Genomic DNA, 18,979 nt, shown 5'->3' with positions numbered 1-18,979 from the left:
TCTACAAAGTAAAGCTTTCTTTTGCTAACCCTGAATGTTTTTCATAGCAAACTTTAATATCTTATTAAACTGGTGAATCTTATTTCATTTACTCTATCTTATTAGGATTAAAGATAGATGAAAAGAAAAGATAAGAAAGAGAAAAATCTAATTTTCTCAAATAAATACTAAATAGATAATTTTAAGAGGACACTTAAAAGAATAAATAGAACAGTGGAGTAACAACTATATATCCAATACCACAGGAATGTCAAATGAGAGAAAAATAGACGTGGGGTTAAATTAATTGGAGAAATCTTATGGGAACATTTTTATTATAGGTCTTGTGAAAAAAAAAAAAAAACATATTACAGGTGAAGTGAAAAAAAGGATAAGAGTTAGGTCCCGGGATCGGGGCTGGGAAGAAGCAAGTTATATAGAAAAGATAATAAGAAATTGTGAATAACTAGAATTGAAGAGCCAAGTGGAGAAAAATTAGAAGATGAATCTTTGATAAACAAAGTGACATGACTCGATAAATTTAATTGTAATTTTGAGACATTGCAACTAATGAAGTTTCTAGAACTGGGGAGGACAACTGGTTATTCCCAAAGCCTATTTTTGCCTTCTAGCATGGTTAATGGATTTTTAGCTAGCACACAATTGTCCAGCTAGCTACTACCATTCTCAGTCTCCTCTACAACAATGTGACTTTGTGCAATTGAGTTTTTGCCAGTGGAAGATGAGTAGGGGAATTAATATGGATAATTTCAGGTAACCTAATGTGATAGTTTTTTTTGTTATGTTGGCTTGTCTAGGCTACAGTTCCCAATTAGTCAAACGCTCTTTAGGTGTTTCAGTGAAGAGATTTTTTCACATATAAAGTCCCTAATCAGTTGACTTTAAGTAAGGAAGATGATCCTGTATAGTTTGTGTTGGTCTGACTTAATCGCAGTTGGAAGGCCTCAAATCAGAGCAGAGGCTTCCCATATTGAGAGAGAAAGAAAGAGACAGAGATGAGAATAAGGAGAAGGAGGAGAACGAGCATGGAGGAGAAAAAAGAAAAGAAGGAAGAAGGAGGACAAGAAAAGGAAATGAAAAAATTCTGCTTTGCACGGCAGCTTCAGCCCGTGTCCATGGAGTTCCACCCTGTTCGGGATCTTCTCTTCCAGAGCACCTGCCCTGTGGATTTTGTACTTGCTTAGCCAGACATTTGCACGAGTATAAGCAAATTCCTCATAAAGAAACTATTTATGTAGTACCTAATTGCATAAGTAAATTATGAATATTAAATATAACATATTCTGTATTATAATTTATATATGTATATATGCATATGAGTGTGTATGTATGTGGGTATACTATTGGTTTCTCTTCTCTGACTGAATCCCTACTCTTACACTTGCATAAGTAAATTATGAATATTAAATATAACATATTCTGTATTATAATTTATATATGTATGTATGCATATGAGTGTGTATGTATGTGGGTATACTATTGGTTTCTCTTCTCTGACTGAATCCCTACTCTTACAACTGCATAATGTGAAAATACTCTCACTTCTTCGCTTACCACCTACCAGCCTACCTGGGATTGAAACACAAATGTGAGCAGGCCTAACTAACTTGGACCATGAAGACCAGGGCAACAAATTACAATATGACAGAAAAAGGTGGAATTAAACTGGATTCTTGAAAAAAAAAAACAAAAAAACAACTCATGGAACCAAGTTGCCCACCTGTCTTGGACTGCCCACCTAACTCTACACTTATAAAAGAAATAAACTTTTATTTTGTTTGAGACAGTATGTTCTGGGGGTCAATTTACTTATTCAGTAGCTTAGTTTATATCCCACTTGTTATAGGACTATGTTCTTAACGAATAAAAATGTTATTTGGAAAGGTTTGGACACTATGGTGTTTAGTCAACTGGATCAGAAAGACTGGAAACAAGGTGACATTAACAAGGATGATGTTACTTCCATTCTGCTTGGATACTGTTGCTTATGAAGTCCCTTACCACTATGAGGCATAGAATTTTATAGAAGGCTGAAATATTTCCAGTGTGAGAAGCAAAGGAATATCAGAGATATATACTTGATAGTGGTTATATAATCTTACCCCATCAGCAGTTCTGAAAAACCCATATGAATGCTGAGTGGACAGATAGGTTCAAACTCTGTCTCTGTTGCTGTGTGACCTTCGAAAGTTAGATAATAAACTTTACCACTTCAGTTTTGTCATCTCAGAAGAGGGAGTAGTTTAAATAACTCTGCTTCTGAAATTCTCTGACTCCACATGTTGTTTGTCCTTATAGTAAAGTATAAGAATTCTGAGGAAATAAATGGTGTTTAGAATTGATTACTTACAACTGTGATTATTGCTAAAGAAAAACATTTCATGTAACATGCTAACTTCCACATGACTATGCTCAAAAATTGCTTACCCCAACAAATGAGATAGAAAAAACATTTGATTTGCAGTACCTAGTATTGTCAGAAATAGTAGCAGTAAGTTTTTTGGATTAAGAACTGGTAATTGAACTCTGAATTAGAATATATTACAACCTACTAGCTATTCGTCTTGGCCATTTTTCATCTGAAATTGTTGTTTGAGTTCAATTGCTAATTCAAAAATTAAATTAATTTAAATGAAATTCAAAATTAATTTTTCTCCTTAAGATTATAATACTTATAATTTTAAAATTATTTACCCCTTAAGATTCAAGGAAGAAAAAACCACACTGTTGCCAAAATAAGCTACATGGAGTTTTCTAATTTGCCCCATGCTCTTTCTTTATCCTAAGTTTTTATTCTTGCTATTTCTTTTTCCTGGAATATAATTCTTCCTGGTCAAGATTTCTTGCCATATCTTTGAGACACAATCATGTGATAAGTCATTGTGTCTTCTCCCGACAAGACTGGAATAGTGACCCATTTACTAGACTCTAGTCTTCTGTAGTATTCTATTTTGTATGACATGTACACTCTACTGGGATTAAAGTACCTATTTCCATTCTGTGATTGGAACACTTGGGGCTGCTTTGTTGAAACCCTAGATAGACACAGTGACATTTTAAAAAATGGAATGCAATTGTGTAACCATGTTATAACAAGAATTTCTTAGGTGGGCAATTAAGTGTTAATGCAGTACTTTCAGTATGAAGTGGTTTAAAGGACAGTAAGTCTTTTAAATAGAGATATCTATTTATTTGTCTGTCTACCTATCTAAATTTTATCCTGGTCACTGTGGAATTCACACTGACTATATTGATGGCCTCTTGGCAGGAGAGTTAATAAGAATCAGAGTTTGTACCTTCCTAGGGAGTGTTTAATGTTTTGCACTGTAATTCATTAGTACTTCTTTCTATCACTCCTGCTTTTCAGGGGAAAAGAAAAATACCCTGCATTCAAAACGCTTGCATAATGGGCTATACCTTATAAGTAATATTAGTTAAAGTCGCATCTAACCAGCAACACCTGCTACTGCCTCTTCCAAATTCCCATTAAAATACCTACGAAAACATATACAAATTTAAAAACTCAGAATGAAACCCAAATTATGAGATTCAACCTATTGATAGCATTTAGGAAACATTTCTACTAATGAGAAGTGTGATGATCCTGGATTGCAAAAAATCAACAACCAACCACACAAAATATCAATCGGATGAGCACATGACAATGACAAAAATGTGGCACCTCTGTTCCCTGAAGAAAATAAGAAGTGAATCCACTTCTTCCTTATGTCTGGTCTTTGGCTCAAAAAATAAATAAATAAATAAAAGAGAAATGAATAAAAAATATTGGATAACATTCTTATGTGTACTGTGCATATTATATCTTGAGTGACCCAGAGTGCATTTTCTCATACCACCATCATTATCCCCATTGATATCTCTTATATATAATCATTAACAAATGATGAATCACAAAATGCACCTGGACAAGACACCGAGCAATGGATGAACGAGGATTGGGTGAGATGGACATGCAGCAGGTCACTTCTCCAAAGATCTAGTTTTCACAATTATTATGCTACATGTTGGGGAAGAGGTCAGAGGAGTCCAAACAAAATTGTACTATACACTTAAGATGATGCTTTTAAAAAATCTTTTCTCTGATTAGATATTCAGGGAGTTAAAGAATGGTGGTGGTAGAATGGGGAATGAAAGTGATAAAAAAATAATAGCCAACACTTTTGTAACATTTCCTATGTGACAAACATTATTCTTAGCACTTTATGCGCATAAATTCAGTTAACTCTCTCAAAAACCATTTAATTAACTTTTGCTGAAATAAAGGAGTGAGGGGAAGTCAACCATTGTCCTGTCTTTATCCCATGCAAAAAATGTAGTGTTTGGCCAAGGTCAACACTAGGTAATCGTTCCAATAAGCTTCTTAATGCTAAGACTTGGCTTAATTCTTTAGAAGTTTTGTTTTGTTTGATATGTTCTTGTTTTTGTTTTGCTTTGTTTTGTTTAAGGCCAGCTCCAGTGTTAGGAAGACAATGTGAGAACAACTCCTGTTCTCCTCAGCTGCTAGTGTGTCAGTCTGGGACAATGCAGGTGCCCCTTAGAGATCTGCTGCAGGGCTGAGCATGCGCTGCCTCGGCTGCTTCAGTGTCTGAGGGATGGGCTTGCTTTCTCTGTTTCTGGGTTTCTTTCTGCAATGCAGTCAATACCTGAGCCCACTTCTCGTTTTGACTTTGCAATCTGAATTGTAGTGAAGGAAGCAAACAGTTCTTACACAGGCAAGTCTTCAGGCAGTCTGGTTGGGAACTGGGCCGTGTGAATGAAGTCCACTTTGGTCTGGATGTCCTCAAACAGCCTGAGGACACCCAGGGCTGTGCAGAACAGGAACTCTTCCCCATCTCTACAGAACAGGTCCCAGATATGACAGGTGAGGTCGATGGGCAAAGAATCACTATATAAGGTAAAGATCCAACCATTAGGTAGATGTCTGGAGTTGTTTTTCTTTAAGTGAGCAAATAATTTCGGCAAACTTTCTTCAAAGAATACCTCAAAGTCAGCAAAATAAGTCGACATAAAGCCATGGTCCACTCAGAAAAACACTATTTGATAGGGTTTATTCAAAAGATTAGGAAAAAAAAACAATAAAGGCATCTGTAGTATCTAAGTTCAAGATCAACACTGCCACTGTAAAGAACATGCACTGAACATAACACACATCCGGTTTGTAACACGTATTGGTACCCTAAATACTGTGCAACATGCCATGATACGGACCGCCTTGCTGAAAAATGAAGAGATTAAGAAATGTTCTAGAAATTTCCAGTTTAATAAGCTCCAGACTGGCTTTAGTATGGAACAGACTGGACAGAGAAGTGATCGACACTCAGAGGATTGGTGAGTCAGGTATTTTATCACCCCAGAGGGCCCAGAAAAGCTAGTGCTCCAAGATCTGAGCCCGGAGCACAAATGTTGCAGGGTTTATATAAGCAAACTCTTCTGGGTTTTAGGTTTCAGTTTCTTAGCATTCATATGGCTAAGGCAGCTGTAAGTTTCGTTTTCTCCGAGTTTATGTGGTCCAGCAGTACCTAATGTGATAAGCAGGCATGGTTGTAGAAGTGAGGAATGGAAGCAGTTGATTAACAGCTAAGCTGATGCAATAAGCAAGTACTATTTCAAAGGCAAAGCAGGCTACTGAAAGAATTAATTTCAAATTTTCCCAACAGCTTCTCTGTCTGCTGCTGAAGAACCGGCATCTTCATAATCCACTTCAGAACCTCTTCTGCTAAGGGACTGCCACCTTTCCTTGGCTCGGGCAAGACAGATGTCAAAGAGTTCTTTACTGAATAAAAAGAGCAAACAGCAAACTATACTGAGCACCCATTGTTGGAAATACAATCTTGAGGATATAGAGAAGGATCAAAGAGCCATCTGAAAGTTATTTACCAAAGACTTAGAGAATTATTTAGAAATCTATTAATATCTTTAATAATATTCAGTAAAAGAGAGAAATGTATACCATGCAAAGGCTATTTATACTTTGAGATAAAAAAGCACTATAATATTATGTGTGGAATGAATGACTGAAAATAGTTATTTACCAAAGACTTAGAGAATTATTTAGAAATCTATTAATATCTTTAATAATATTCAGGAAAAGAGAGAAATGTATACCATGCAAAGGCTATTTATACTTTGAGATAAAAAAGCACTATAATATTATGTGTGGAATGAATGACTGAAAATAAACTAGTAATATTAGAATAGAATCTAAATATCAAGGCCATATAAAGATAAGTAAACAATGTAGAAAATTGAACATGTACTTCAAAGGTAAAATTTCTTAAAAATTTGCTTAAGAATGAACAAAAGTGAAAACCTGATACATATGGAGGACATATATATGAGATGAGAATTATATGTGTTCCTGCAAAATTGAACATGTACTTCAAAGGTAAAATTTCTTAAAAATTTGCTTAAGAATGAACAAAAGCGAAAACCTAATACATATGGAGGACATATATATGAGATGAGAATTATATGTGTTCCTGTGGAAACAGAAAATTTGAGTTAGAAGCCATAATCAAAAATATGACTGAAGAAAACTATGGTGAAATGAGTAGCCTCAAAATATAGAGACCAAAAGGACTGGTTACAGTTGAGACAAAACTATTAAAAGATGCCCTTTCCCTATGCAGAACATTTGCTAAGTGGATAAAAGCATAAAAATTATTAAAATACCATCCAGGAAAAAACAGCATTAACTTATCATATATTAGATATGCCCACAATTCTATCATTCTTTATTGTCTTACAGCCTAAATATTTTCACTTAAAATATTTAAAATTATTTTCCTACTTATTAAATATACATTTAAAAACTAATTTCTAAATTTTTCATTATTTAATGAATCCTGCAATTTTCTTTAATATAAGCAAGGATATAATAAACATATTTATACTATTTTGGCATATATTCATTATTCTAAGAATAAATTGAAGTTAATGATTCATTTATGTATATGTTCTTAGGAATTTTGATATTTATCTTGAACATATTTTAAATGGAAAACTTGTCTGACAATAGAATTGTCTCAGCATCCAGTTTTCATGTGTCAAAAATATACCTGCTTTAAAGGAAATCAAAGTATAAGTACTGTTTTTAATGTTGCTTTTGTTTTCTAAGGACAGCAGTTTTGAAATATAGGTTGAGGATAAATATTTATTTTTATCCTAATTTTATAAGTTCCTTAATAATTGGCATAATCAATTTCTATAAACTTTACTATATTATTAGACCTTATAATTTTTTCTGTACTCCTATCGTCAGGCTATAACTGCTCCATGTTTTTTCCGTAAATCATTTAATCAAATACAAACATGTATTACTATTCATTATTCATTCAGCAAATTTTTCTAATACATTTGTATAAATCCTGAAAACAATATATCTGATAAATAGTTATTGTCTTGGTGTTATCCTTGTAAATATTACTTGTATATTTTAAAGGAATCTGGAAGTGCATAGTCATTTATATGTAAGGTTTCCAGAATGGGAAATTTAGCAAGTAGGGTATTAAACAATTTTAATAGTTTGCAATTTGAGTATATTAAAGTATATGTTTTTTTAATATAACCTCATATTAGATTGCTAAAAAAATGTTAGCACATATCTTTATCACGCCAGAAGTCAAGAGTATGAAAAATATAGGGAGAAATATGCTTGGCTCATGGTAGGAAAACAAAACAAAACAAAACAAAACTTTCATTGTTGCTGCCACCATTGAGTCTACGTGCCTCTCCAATCTCTGGCTAAATTTTCTCAGACTCCTCCAAAATCAGTCTCCCTGAAGTTCTGATTATTTCAGTTTTTCATGCTCAAAAGTTTCACTATAGGAGCACCTCAATAACCAACAAACACCTTAGGCTGGCGACATTCCAGGTTCCCTTTAATCTGACATCAGTCCACATCTACTGCCTTATTCCCTCACAGTTATCTTTCCTGAAATTGAAACTTTTTTTTTTCTTTCTATTTATTTGTTTGTTTATTTATTTTTATTTGCTCCCATGTGTAAGAAATTGAAACTTTTATTGTCCATAATCTAAAGTTTATTTCTGGCAACTCTTGTCCACTTTATTTTCTCATCATGAATTTTTTATGCCACTTTTAACTTTATTAATCTGTGTTTACCTTTGAGGAGGGCAAAATATTGCAGTGTGGAAGTGTTGGTTAGAAACAGATTGGTTTGAATTCCAGATCTATGGCTATCTCAATATGTGGCTTTGGGATAGCATTTGACACTCTGCTCTTTGATTTTTTCATGAGTACTATATAGAAGATGATAGTCTCTACCTCCCTGAGCACTTAGACAATGCCTGGCACAGAGAAAGGACTCAGGGAATATTAGCTTTTGTTACTTAATCAAATACTTTTACAAAACTTATTTTAATTTGCGTTATGCTTCTGTGCATACACACATTATTTTCGTCCTCTTTGGACTATGAAATACTGATGTCACTAATTGTGACTTATTTCTCTTTGTATTGTCTTAGTGCTAAACACATCATATTGCTTATGGTAAACTTAAATTGAATACCAGTTGAATAAAATAATTCCCAGATCTATTAGAGTTGCCTAATAAAGGAAAGTTTGCTTCACAAACTTCCTGCTCATAAAAGCATTCAAATAGGTTGGCTAATTCACGCAGTGGAATAATGCATAAGTTTAATAAAGTTAGAGGGATAGGGGAACAGATGAGCTCTCCGACCTATTCTAAGAATCTTAGATAAGTAAAGAGATCTAACTACTATTAAACAAAATAGAGGAGAAAACCGTTATTGAATGGCTTTAGATCACCACTTTTATTATGAGATCACTGTGGTTTAGGGTCAGATAAATGTGTAAGGAGGAAATAGAAGTCGTGACTTTGAATTATTTTGGTCAGGAATTGTATTAAGAAAATATAATTTCCAAACCTGCCACATACTTAATAATGCCTACTAAAAAGCCATTGCCTGGTGATAATTGGAATAAACTGGGGATCCTGAAATTTAGTTTTCCAATGAACTACTAGCTGTGTGATTTTGAAGCTGTCCCTTAATCCCTCAATATCTGCTTTCTCATCTATAAAATTTCAGCTTGAACCAAGTAACCTCATAATCTAAACTTTATAAGAGCCATGAGGAAACATTAATAATTTTAATATACAGAATGTTAAATAGACTATATATATATATATATATATATATATGTATATATATATATTTCTTAAGAATTTTGGAAATTCAGAAGCACATAAATATTCAGCAAAAGATACGGCCAAATTACTGACAAGCAAACTCTGGTGTATTTTCTTATCAACCTAAATTAAACTGCAATTGTACCCCAAACAGCCTTATCTGTCTGCAGGCTCCTGCCAATATGTAGTTGGATCTCTCTTCTGCAGCTGTCAGTGATCCTCTGAAGAGACAAGTGAATACTGTTGTCAAATTATAAGTGTGGAAAATGGCACATTAAAGCAGAATGAATAAATTATGTTAGCACTAGGAGAGCATCTTTAACAAATGAACATAGACAACAGCTATAGTATAAGCTTCTAATTTTGCACAACTACAACTTCAAAAGTTTTTAAAAAGCTGACATTTTAGTTTAGTAATGTATAGTTTTATTGTGGTTCCGTACTTTAACTTTGCCATTGTTACACAGTTTTTTCCCCTTCTCTCATTATGCTGTTTATTTATTTATTTAAATTTTAACTTCTCAATATACATTGTAGCTGATTTTTGTGACCCTTTTCCCGTTCCTCTTTCCCCCTGATGGAGTTTGGATGTGTTGTCCCCTCCAAAACTCATGTGGAAATTTGATCTCCAATATGGCAGTGTTGGAAACTGATTGAGTCATGGGGGCAGATCCCTCATGAATGGATTAATGCTCTCCCTGAGAGTGGGAGGATTAGTGAGTGAGTTCTTGCTCTGTATTAGTTCTCGTGAGAGCTCATTGCTTAAAAAGACCCTGGCACCTTCTCTCTCTCTCTCTTGCTTCCTCTCTCTTGCTTCCTCTCACCATGTGATCCGCTTGTACCCAGCGGCTGCCTGCCACTTTCCGCCAGGAGTAGAAGCAGTCTGAGGCCCGTACCAGATGCAGCTGTCCCAGAATCATAAGGCAAATAAACCTCTGTTCTTTATAAATTACCCAGTCTCAGGTATTCTGTTATAGCAACACAAAACGGACTAAAACACCCCCCTCCCTCTTTCCCCTCCCCCTCTTCACCGCATCATATCTGTTCACTTGTCTTAACAAGTTTAAGGAATTGTTGTGATTGTTGTGTCTTCTTCCCCCCCTGACCCTTTATTTGTTTTTGTGTTTATTTATTTATTTTTAACTCCTACAAATAAGTGAGAACATGTGGTATTTCTCTTTCTGTGCCTGACTAATTTCATTTAATATAATTTTCTCTAAGTCCATCCATGTTTTTGTGGACAGTAGTATATATTTCATTCTTTTTTATAGCAGGGTAGGATTCTGTTGTGTAGATATACCACAGTTTCCTTATCCACTCATCTAATGATGGACATTTTGGCTGGTTCCAACTCTTGGCTATTGTATACTCAGTTTTATTTTAAAAAGACTTTGAAAATTAAGATTACTAAAAAGATTCCTGAATATGAAGTCAGAAAATCTGGTATTTTTAGTTTCAGTTTTTCCATGAGAATCTGTAGTATATAACCTTATTGGGTCTCAGTTTCTTTATGTGTAAATTAACACTATATTATATCCAAGGTCTTTCTAAAGCTCTTTCTGACTTTGTGAGTATTCTATTTAGTGTTGATATAGAAGCCCAAAATACTTTTTTTTTACATTGCATGCAGTATAAAAAGGTGTATATAATTATTTTCCTATATTGTAAATTAGTTGAGGTTAATTTGAGAGTATTAATGGAAACAACTTGGTAAACAGATCAGTTAAATGTTTCAGGGAAACGGAATTAGAAAATGAAGCAGGTGGAAGATTTGTTTTTTCACTGCAGATGTCAGATAGGAGCAATGCAGACATTATTTACTTCAGTGCTAGAGTCACAGAAACAAATTATGCATTTTTGTGTTTGCCACAAGTATACCGGAACTGTACTCACCTTGGATATTTAGATGGAGACTTGGCAGCCCCAGCAATTGTTAATAAAAAGAATATAGCAAATGGAAACAACAATTTAGCAGGTAGGCACAAGTACAAAGAAGAACATAATTGGCACTTAGAATTCAGATAAACAGGCATATGAACAATGCCCTTCAAAAATAAAGCCACTAGGTTGTCTATCACACCTTAGACTACCTTTAAAGGTTATGTTTAGAGAAACAATGAAGGAACAGGGTGGCAAATGGTCAGAACAGGCAGCAGAAATAGTGCGATTTTTACTTGGAATAATACATAAACAAGCAGTAAAGTTGGAATCTAAGCCTGTGGTGCAGGTGCTAATTATTCTTTCAGTGGCACAAAAAGAGGTCAGGGAATGGAGTCTGATTTATAGCCTATCTCAGCTAGTACTGACCAGGCATAAGTAATTCCAGATGCCAAGTGCAATGGGGGCACTGGAGGGGCTCAACAATAAATAGCTGCAATAAATTTTTAGATGAAAATTGTTGCACCTCTCTTCTATTACTATTTTTGCTAAGTAAGGATTATTTTGAGTTATAGAATGTGGATTTGTGCTGACATTGACTTTAAACTTGTGTTGAATTTTAGTATAGCTGGACCAAATGTATTCGTCATCTTCCCACCCACACCCCACCCAAGTATCTTATAGTCAGCCTAGATCACTCAGTGACAAGCATCTCTTATAATAAAGTTAAAGTCTTCTATGAAATCAAGTAACTATAATTTACATTCCTCTAAGAAAATAAAAATTGGAAACAAAACTAAAAACATGGCTTAGAATTTTCTTTCCTACTTGTCTCACTTGTCAAATTCATACTTATAATTCAAGACTTAACTGCAACACCTCTGCTCTATGAAGTCAGAATGAGCATTCTCCCCAAACTTCCCCCTTGAATTTAATCACATTTATATTGTACTGCAAGTTTTGTCTATTTCTTAGTCTTTACTCTCAGCCCTTCAAGGCAAGAAATTTATCTCAATTATGTATGTTGAATGAATGGACAAATACATGGATGATTGGAATAGTGGATGAATGATGTACTTACTCTTACTATCTTGACAACCAAAGACAGCAGTTCTAGGCTTGTGATTGAAAATGATGGCGCAGTAATAGAAGTTATAATTGGTAGCTTTCTGAAGCTAAGAAAAGTGTAACACAGAGGGTCTAAACCCTTGGTATGCACCAGGACCATGTGAGAACATTTTATAAAAATATTGGTATCTGAGTCTTACTCTAGTAGACAGGTACTCAAAGTGGTCCTTTGATAAGCAGCATTGGGATTACCTGAGAATTTGTTAGAAATGCAAATGCCTGAGTCCCATCACAGACACTCTAGGGATAAATCAAAGAAATCTGTATTTAATTAAGCCCTCTAGATGACTCTGATACACGATAAAGTTTGAGAATAATTGTGAGATTCTGATTTAATTGATGTGAAGTTTAATATAGGCATTTATATTTTGTATTTTATCTTTTTATTGAAAAAATAACTGACTAAACATATTTGTGGGATACAGAGTTGAATATCAATACCTGTGTACAATGTGTGATGATAAAATCAGGATAATTAGCATGCCCATCATTATAAAACATAATCATTCCTCTGTCCATTAACCAATTTCTCACAAACCTCTCTCCCCTCCCCCTTTCCTACCTCTAGGAATCAGTTTTGTTCTCTCCTTCTGAAAGATCAATGCATAGATTGTGCTTTTGTTCTTTCTTTCTTTCACTCTCACTTATGAGTGAGGACATGTGGTATTTCTCTTTTTGTTACAGGCTTATTTCACTTAACATATTTTTTCTCCAAGCTCATCCATGAGATTGTGCTTTTGTTCTTTCTTTCTTTCACTCTCACTTATGAGTGAGGACATGTGGTATTTTTCTTTTTGTTACAGGCTTATTTCACTTAACATATTTTTTCTCCAAGCTCATCCATGTTGCTACGAATGGCAGAATTTCATTCTTTTTATGGTAGAGTAGTATTCCATTGGGTATATATACCACATATTCTTTCTCTAGTCATCTGTCAACGGACATTTAGGTTGGCTCCATATCTTGGCTATTGTAAACAGTTATGATAAATATGGGAGTGCAGGTATCCCTTTGACATGATGATTTTTATTCCTTTGGGTACATACCCAGAAGTGGGATTGCTGGGTAGTATGGTAGTTCTATCTGTAGTTGTTTAAGAAACCTGTTTTCCATAATAGTTGTACTATTTTACAGTCCCATGAATAGCTTAGATTTCCCCTTTCTCCACATCCTCTCTAATATTTGTTATTCTCTTTTTAATAATAGCCATTCTAACTGGGATAAGATGATATCTCAATGTGGTTATGATTTTCATTTCCCTGATTAGCAACATTGAGCATTTTTTTCATATACTTGTTGGCCCTTTGTATATCTTCTTTTGAGAAATGTCTATACAGCTCCTTTGTCCAATTTTTAATCAGATTAATGGGGAAAAGCTGGAAATTTTTCTTTTAAGGACAGGAACAAGACAAAGATGCCCTCTCATAACTTCTATTCAACATAGTATGGAAGTATCAGCTAGAGCAAATCATACAAAAGAAAGAAGTAAAGGACATCCAAACTGGGAAAGAGGAAATAAAACTGTCCCTGTTTGCAGATGATATGATCCTATATATAGAAAAACTTAGGACTTCTACCAAAAATCTCCTAGAACTGATAAACAAATTCAGTAAAGTTGTACAATACAAAATCAATACACAAAAAGCAGTAGCATTTTCGTATACCAACAACAAACAAGCAGAAAAAGAGATCAAGAAAGCAAGACCATTTACAACAGATACCAAAAGAATAAAATACCTAGGAATAAATTTAACCAAGAAGGTGAAAGAGTTTTACAATATAAACTACAAAACACAGCTGAAAGAAATTAAAGAGGATGTCAGAAGATGAAAAGATATTCCATGTTAATAAACTGTAAGAATTAACATTGTGAAAATGTCCATACTGCCCAAAGCAATCTATAGATTCAATGCAATCCCCATCAAAATACCAATGACATTGTTCACTGAAATTGAAAAAAAAACAATTCTAACATTTATATGGAACAACAAAAAACCCCAAATAGCTAAAGCAATCCTGAGGAAAAAAAAAAAACAAAAGGCCAGAAGCATTACACTATCTGACTTCAAATTATACTGCAAAGCTATAATAACCAAAACAGCATAGTATTGGCATAAAAACAGACACTTAGACCAATGGAAGAATACAGAACCCAGAAATCAACCCATATACAGAACGTCAAGTGATCTTTGACAAAGGCACCAAGAACATACATTGGGGAAAAGACTGCCTCTTCATAAATGGTGCTGAGAAAACAGGACATCTGTATGTAGAAGAATGAGACTAGACCTGTACCTCTTTCTTACCATATATGAAAATCAACTCAAAATGGATTAAAGACTTATGAAACTATGAAACTCCTAAAAGAAAACATAGGGGAACACTTCAGGATGTAGGACTGGGCAAAGACTTTATGTATAAGACCTCAAAAACAAGGCAACAAAAGGAAAAATAAACAAATGGGACTATATCAAACTAAAAAGCTTCTGCACAGCAAGGGAAACAATCACTGGAGTGAAAAGACAACGTACAGAATGGGAGAAAATATTTGCAAACTACATCTGACAAGAGATTAATATACAGAATATACAAGGACCTCAAACCACTTTACAGTAAAAGACATTCATAGTTTCTTTAGAGCTCTTCAGATGTTTCTAACATGTAGCCAAAGTTGTGAACCATGGGGATAGCAGAAGTGAAGAAAAAACTAATATCTATAGATATAGATACAGATATATGGTCAAATTCACAAGACACAATAAGAGTGAGTTGGATAAAACTAAAATGGAGGAAAAAGAGAGTATGTAAGATTGTAAAATGTTGACTCAGCTGAATTTTTGCTGTTTTAACTGTGCTGAAAAGAGGAACATATTACAGAGGGAAGTATTTTCTATAGACTCCTAGTAGAAGTGACTTGATTATTCTACAAATTTAATGTCAATTCTGGATGTCATATTTTCTGCTTTATGAAATAGCCAAACTATAGGACTATTTTCTTCAAGAATTATCAGCTATACATACATTGGTATAACTGCATCAAATTCAATCTTATTTAATTCTTAAACAATTCTTTGAAGTGTAAGCATTATTACACTAATTTTTTACAGATATATAAACAAACTCAGAGTTTAATTAACTTGCACAGAGTCATACAACAAACGAGTGACATAGCTGAGATTGGAACTCAGGTCTCTTTCACTGAACCTATTTCTCACAAGCAAGATACTTGAGATATTAATATCATTAAATATGAATCATAGGAGTTATTGTAAAGGCTGTAATTAAAATCCAGTGTGGGAACTTTGCCATACATGATATATAATTTTTTACCTATTTTTCACCTGTGCTGAGAAACAAGAAGAAGCAGGAGTAACACATTTTAATGCCTAATACTGACTGAGTATTTAATATCCATTAATATACTTACCTTTAAAAATCCTGAATGGTAAGTATTATAATAACTATTTTTAAGTGAGAGAATTTTGCCTAAAAGCAATCAGAATGGTGACCAAGCTCACACAGCTAGGCAGTACTGGATGTAAAATTCAAACCCAGCTCTGTTTGATCACAAATGAATTTGACTCTTCATTGTCAGTACAATGGAATTTCTCTCTCTCAAACATCTGGGAAGAGAAAAATTATCAGTGAGTGATTCCTGAATTACTCTGAGACTGAAATGAATGGCAAAGAGTAGGATGAAACAAGATAAGGCTGAAGTGAAAATAACATGAAACAGTGGAGAAATGTGAATGTCAGTTTAAGAGCATACATTTAAACTTTTTGAAATTGGCAGGCTTTTCTAAGAGCAAAGGGAATCTAAGCAAATTCAACGCAAATAAAAAAGCAGAAGCAGAAAACTAAATACAGTGCTGTGGAGGCTGAGCAGACAGTAAATATTAATTGAAATTGGCAGGCTTTTCTAAGAGCAAAGGGAATCTAAGCAAATTCAACGCAAATAAAAAGCAGAAGCAGAAAACTAAATACAGTGCTGTGGAGGCTGAGCAGACAGTAAATATTATGGCCTGGAAAATCATGGGTGAATTGAGGAAAGAACTGGTCATTAAGGAAAAATCAGGGTGTACTATATAGGGGGAGGAGATTGTGCATTTTAATTAGAAGCAAAAGTATGAAAATGTATGGCATCTTCTTAGAAGCAGGAATTAGGTGTAGCTGGAAATGAAGGTTTTGGAAATGTCCAGAGGACTGACAGAAAAATGGATAGGAGGACAAGTTCCAAATATTTCAATGTGTGGAATATTCTCTGGAAGTTTTTCTATGCTAATAAGTGCTTTTGTGCAAAAGAGTGACTTGAAGGCTGAAATAGAGAAAGGTCTAGACATTTGGGGACCAGCGGAGGACTAGAGCATTGGTCTGAGTGAGAGGTAATGAGTGCTAAATATGAATAGTGGGTACCCCAAAGGGGAAATTGGTTCACTTTTTATGACAAAATTGTGTCTTAGTCTATTTAGGCTGCTATAACAAAATGCCATCAGCTGGGTGGCTTATACAAAGCAAATTTACTTTTCACAGTTACAAAGGCTAGGAAATCCAATATAAAGGCTCTGGCAGAATCTGTCTGGTGAGGGTACATTTTCTGGTTCACAGATGACACTTTCTCACTCTGTTCTAACAGGTGAAAGGGACAAATAGGCTCCTTGTGTCCTTATGTGAGTCCTCTTTTAAGGACACTAATTCCATTTATGAGAGCTCTGTCTTCATGATCTAATCACCTACCCAAAGCCCCACCTCTTAATACCATCACATTGGGGATTAGGTTTTAACATGAATTCTGGTGGGACACAATACAATAGAACCAATGCTTTTGTTTCTTTTTTTGTTTTGATATGTTTTGTTTTGATACCACGTATAGTTGAATGAGAAGAATATCAAAGGTACAATCTTGAAAAGTATGCTAAAGATGAGTTAAAAGAATCCACCATCAAGTAGAAGAAGGAGTTATGTGAGTGATGGATGAACCAGGAAGAGCAAACTTATTTAGAAAAATGCTGTATCATTTTTCCAAATTTCAGTCCTTCAAGTAAAACAATTTCATTTTCACCATATCTCCATACCACCTGCACTGTGAGTTTCTTTAACGATTTTTGTATATTACCACCATTTTCACATATTTTGAAAATGAACTTTATATCATTACTATTAATAAACTGCCCATATCATTCTAATTTAAATTAAAACAAATATGCAACTGGGTGTTAATAAGGATGGCAATAATTGAGAAAAAAATTTCTCAAAACCCTAGGCGAATGTTTCTCCATATATGGGAAAGGCACACAGAGACATAGCTGTGCTCCCAAGTAGGACAAACTCCCTGGCCTTCAGGTCCCAGGGCTTTTGATGTCACCTGATCTGGGTGAGTATCCTCCCAAGCCTGCAAAAAAGTTTCTTCAGGCATTCTCACAGTGGGGTTTCTACCCTTCAGTTATCTTCCAACTGCTTTGGGGACTCTGGCTTCCATCTCTCATGCTACTCACTTGAGCAAGTCAGTGGTTGCAACAGCAAGGACCTTGTAGGGTTTTCCCTTAAAGGTGAAATATCCACATTCACCATTCATTCCTCTAGGATTCCCAGACAGGCTTCATGACTGTTCAATTCTCTTCTTTAAATAACTCGAAATTTTTTCTGTGTAAAAAATTTTAAGTTATTTAAAGAGGAGAACTGAACAGATAAATAAAAATGATGTCTAAAATTTGTAAGGTACCTAAATTCAGAAGAAAAATAGTGCTAGGCTTTTTAAGGAGAACTATGTCATGGGAGTAGTACTGCATTAATTAGGGCAGGATCAGTCTTAAAAGCTTCATATTTTAAGGGAACATTTAGACTGTTTATAGCTTTGGATTAAGGAGCCTTAAAAAATCTTGTATTTTTCTCTGTTGATCTCTGGCTTATAAAAATAGACTCATTTCACATAGTGAATAACTAAAATATAAACAAAAGGATGGCTTTAAATTAAGAAGTTTAAATAAAATTTTGAGGTGAAGGTATTGATGTTGTTGTTTATAATTTTGAGCATTGACTATAATTATTTCTCAGTTATCCATACCAGAGGACAGACAAACTTAGAGTTTGCTCTCCATAACACAAGACCCTACTAACTACTGTGTAGCTTTGACTACAATTAAAGGCATTGTCTCTAGGTCAAAAAACTCTCACTGTTTGACTGTTAAGGGTTTCAGGTGATTGGTGATCTTCCTCCACCTGCATGCAAATTATTAGGGTAATATGACACTTTCTTTCTAAAATCAGGATATACAATTTTTATTAAAATTGGAAACCGATTTGTGAATAACACACACATTCACACATATGTAAAATGAAAGAGAGAGAGAGAGGGATAGAGGGAGAGAGAGCTGCTGCTTTTAGATTACTTTCTGCAAATCTAACTTACCTGGATGTGTAAAGGCACAATTTGTTTTTCTCTGAAGATAGATTGTAAATGTATGTAGTTATATAGTACTTTGTCATACAGTAGGCTGATTTAGATTTATTTTATGCAAGTTTTTAGAATAGAACCTGTTTCCATTAGCAAGCTAAATCCTTAACTTTGCTTAGATAGCACATCCCAGGACAGCCCTGTGAAAATTATATTTTAGTTGATGTTGCCATGCCTGTCCTGTTCTCTACCATTAATGAATTAAAATGGAATACTCATTTTTCCATCATATTCAGTCCTTTTCGCTGTTATCTCAAGGGCACTCTAAGAGCACTAAGAACCGGTATTGGAATACTGCTATTAGATTATTGGAACATGGTCCTCTGAGAAT

At 34.4% G+C, this 18,979-nt stretch overlaps 1 pseudogene; it reads right to left on the bottom strand.

The window, feature by feature from the left end:
• Nucleotides 1-4,529: 4,529 nt before the first annotated feature.
• LOC103581456 lies at nt 4,530-17,769 on the bottom strand (annotated as a pseudogene).
• Nucleotides 17,770-18,979: the final 1,210 nt, after the last annotated feature.

The sequence above is a fragment of the Galeopterus variegatus genome, unplaced genomic scaffold, assembly GCF_000696425.1.
Source record: "Galeopterus variegatus unplaced genomic scaffold, G_variegatus-3.0.2 Scaffold13093, whole genome shotgun sequence".
NCBI classification, from domain to species: Eukaryota; Metazoa; Chordata; class Mammalia; order Dermoptera; family Cynocephalidae; genus Galeopterus; species Galeopterus variegatus.
The sequence above is the reverse complement of the archived record's forward strand: the minus strand, read 5'-3'. Positions and strand labels throughout refer to the sequence as shown.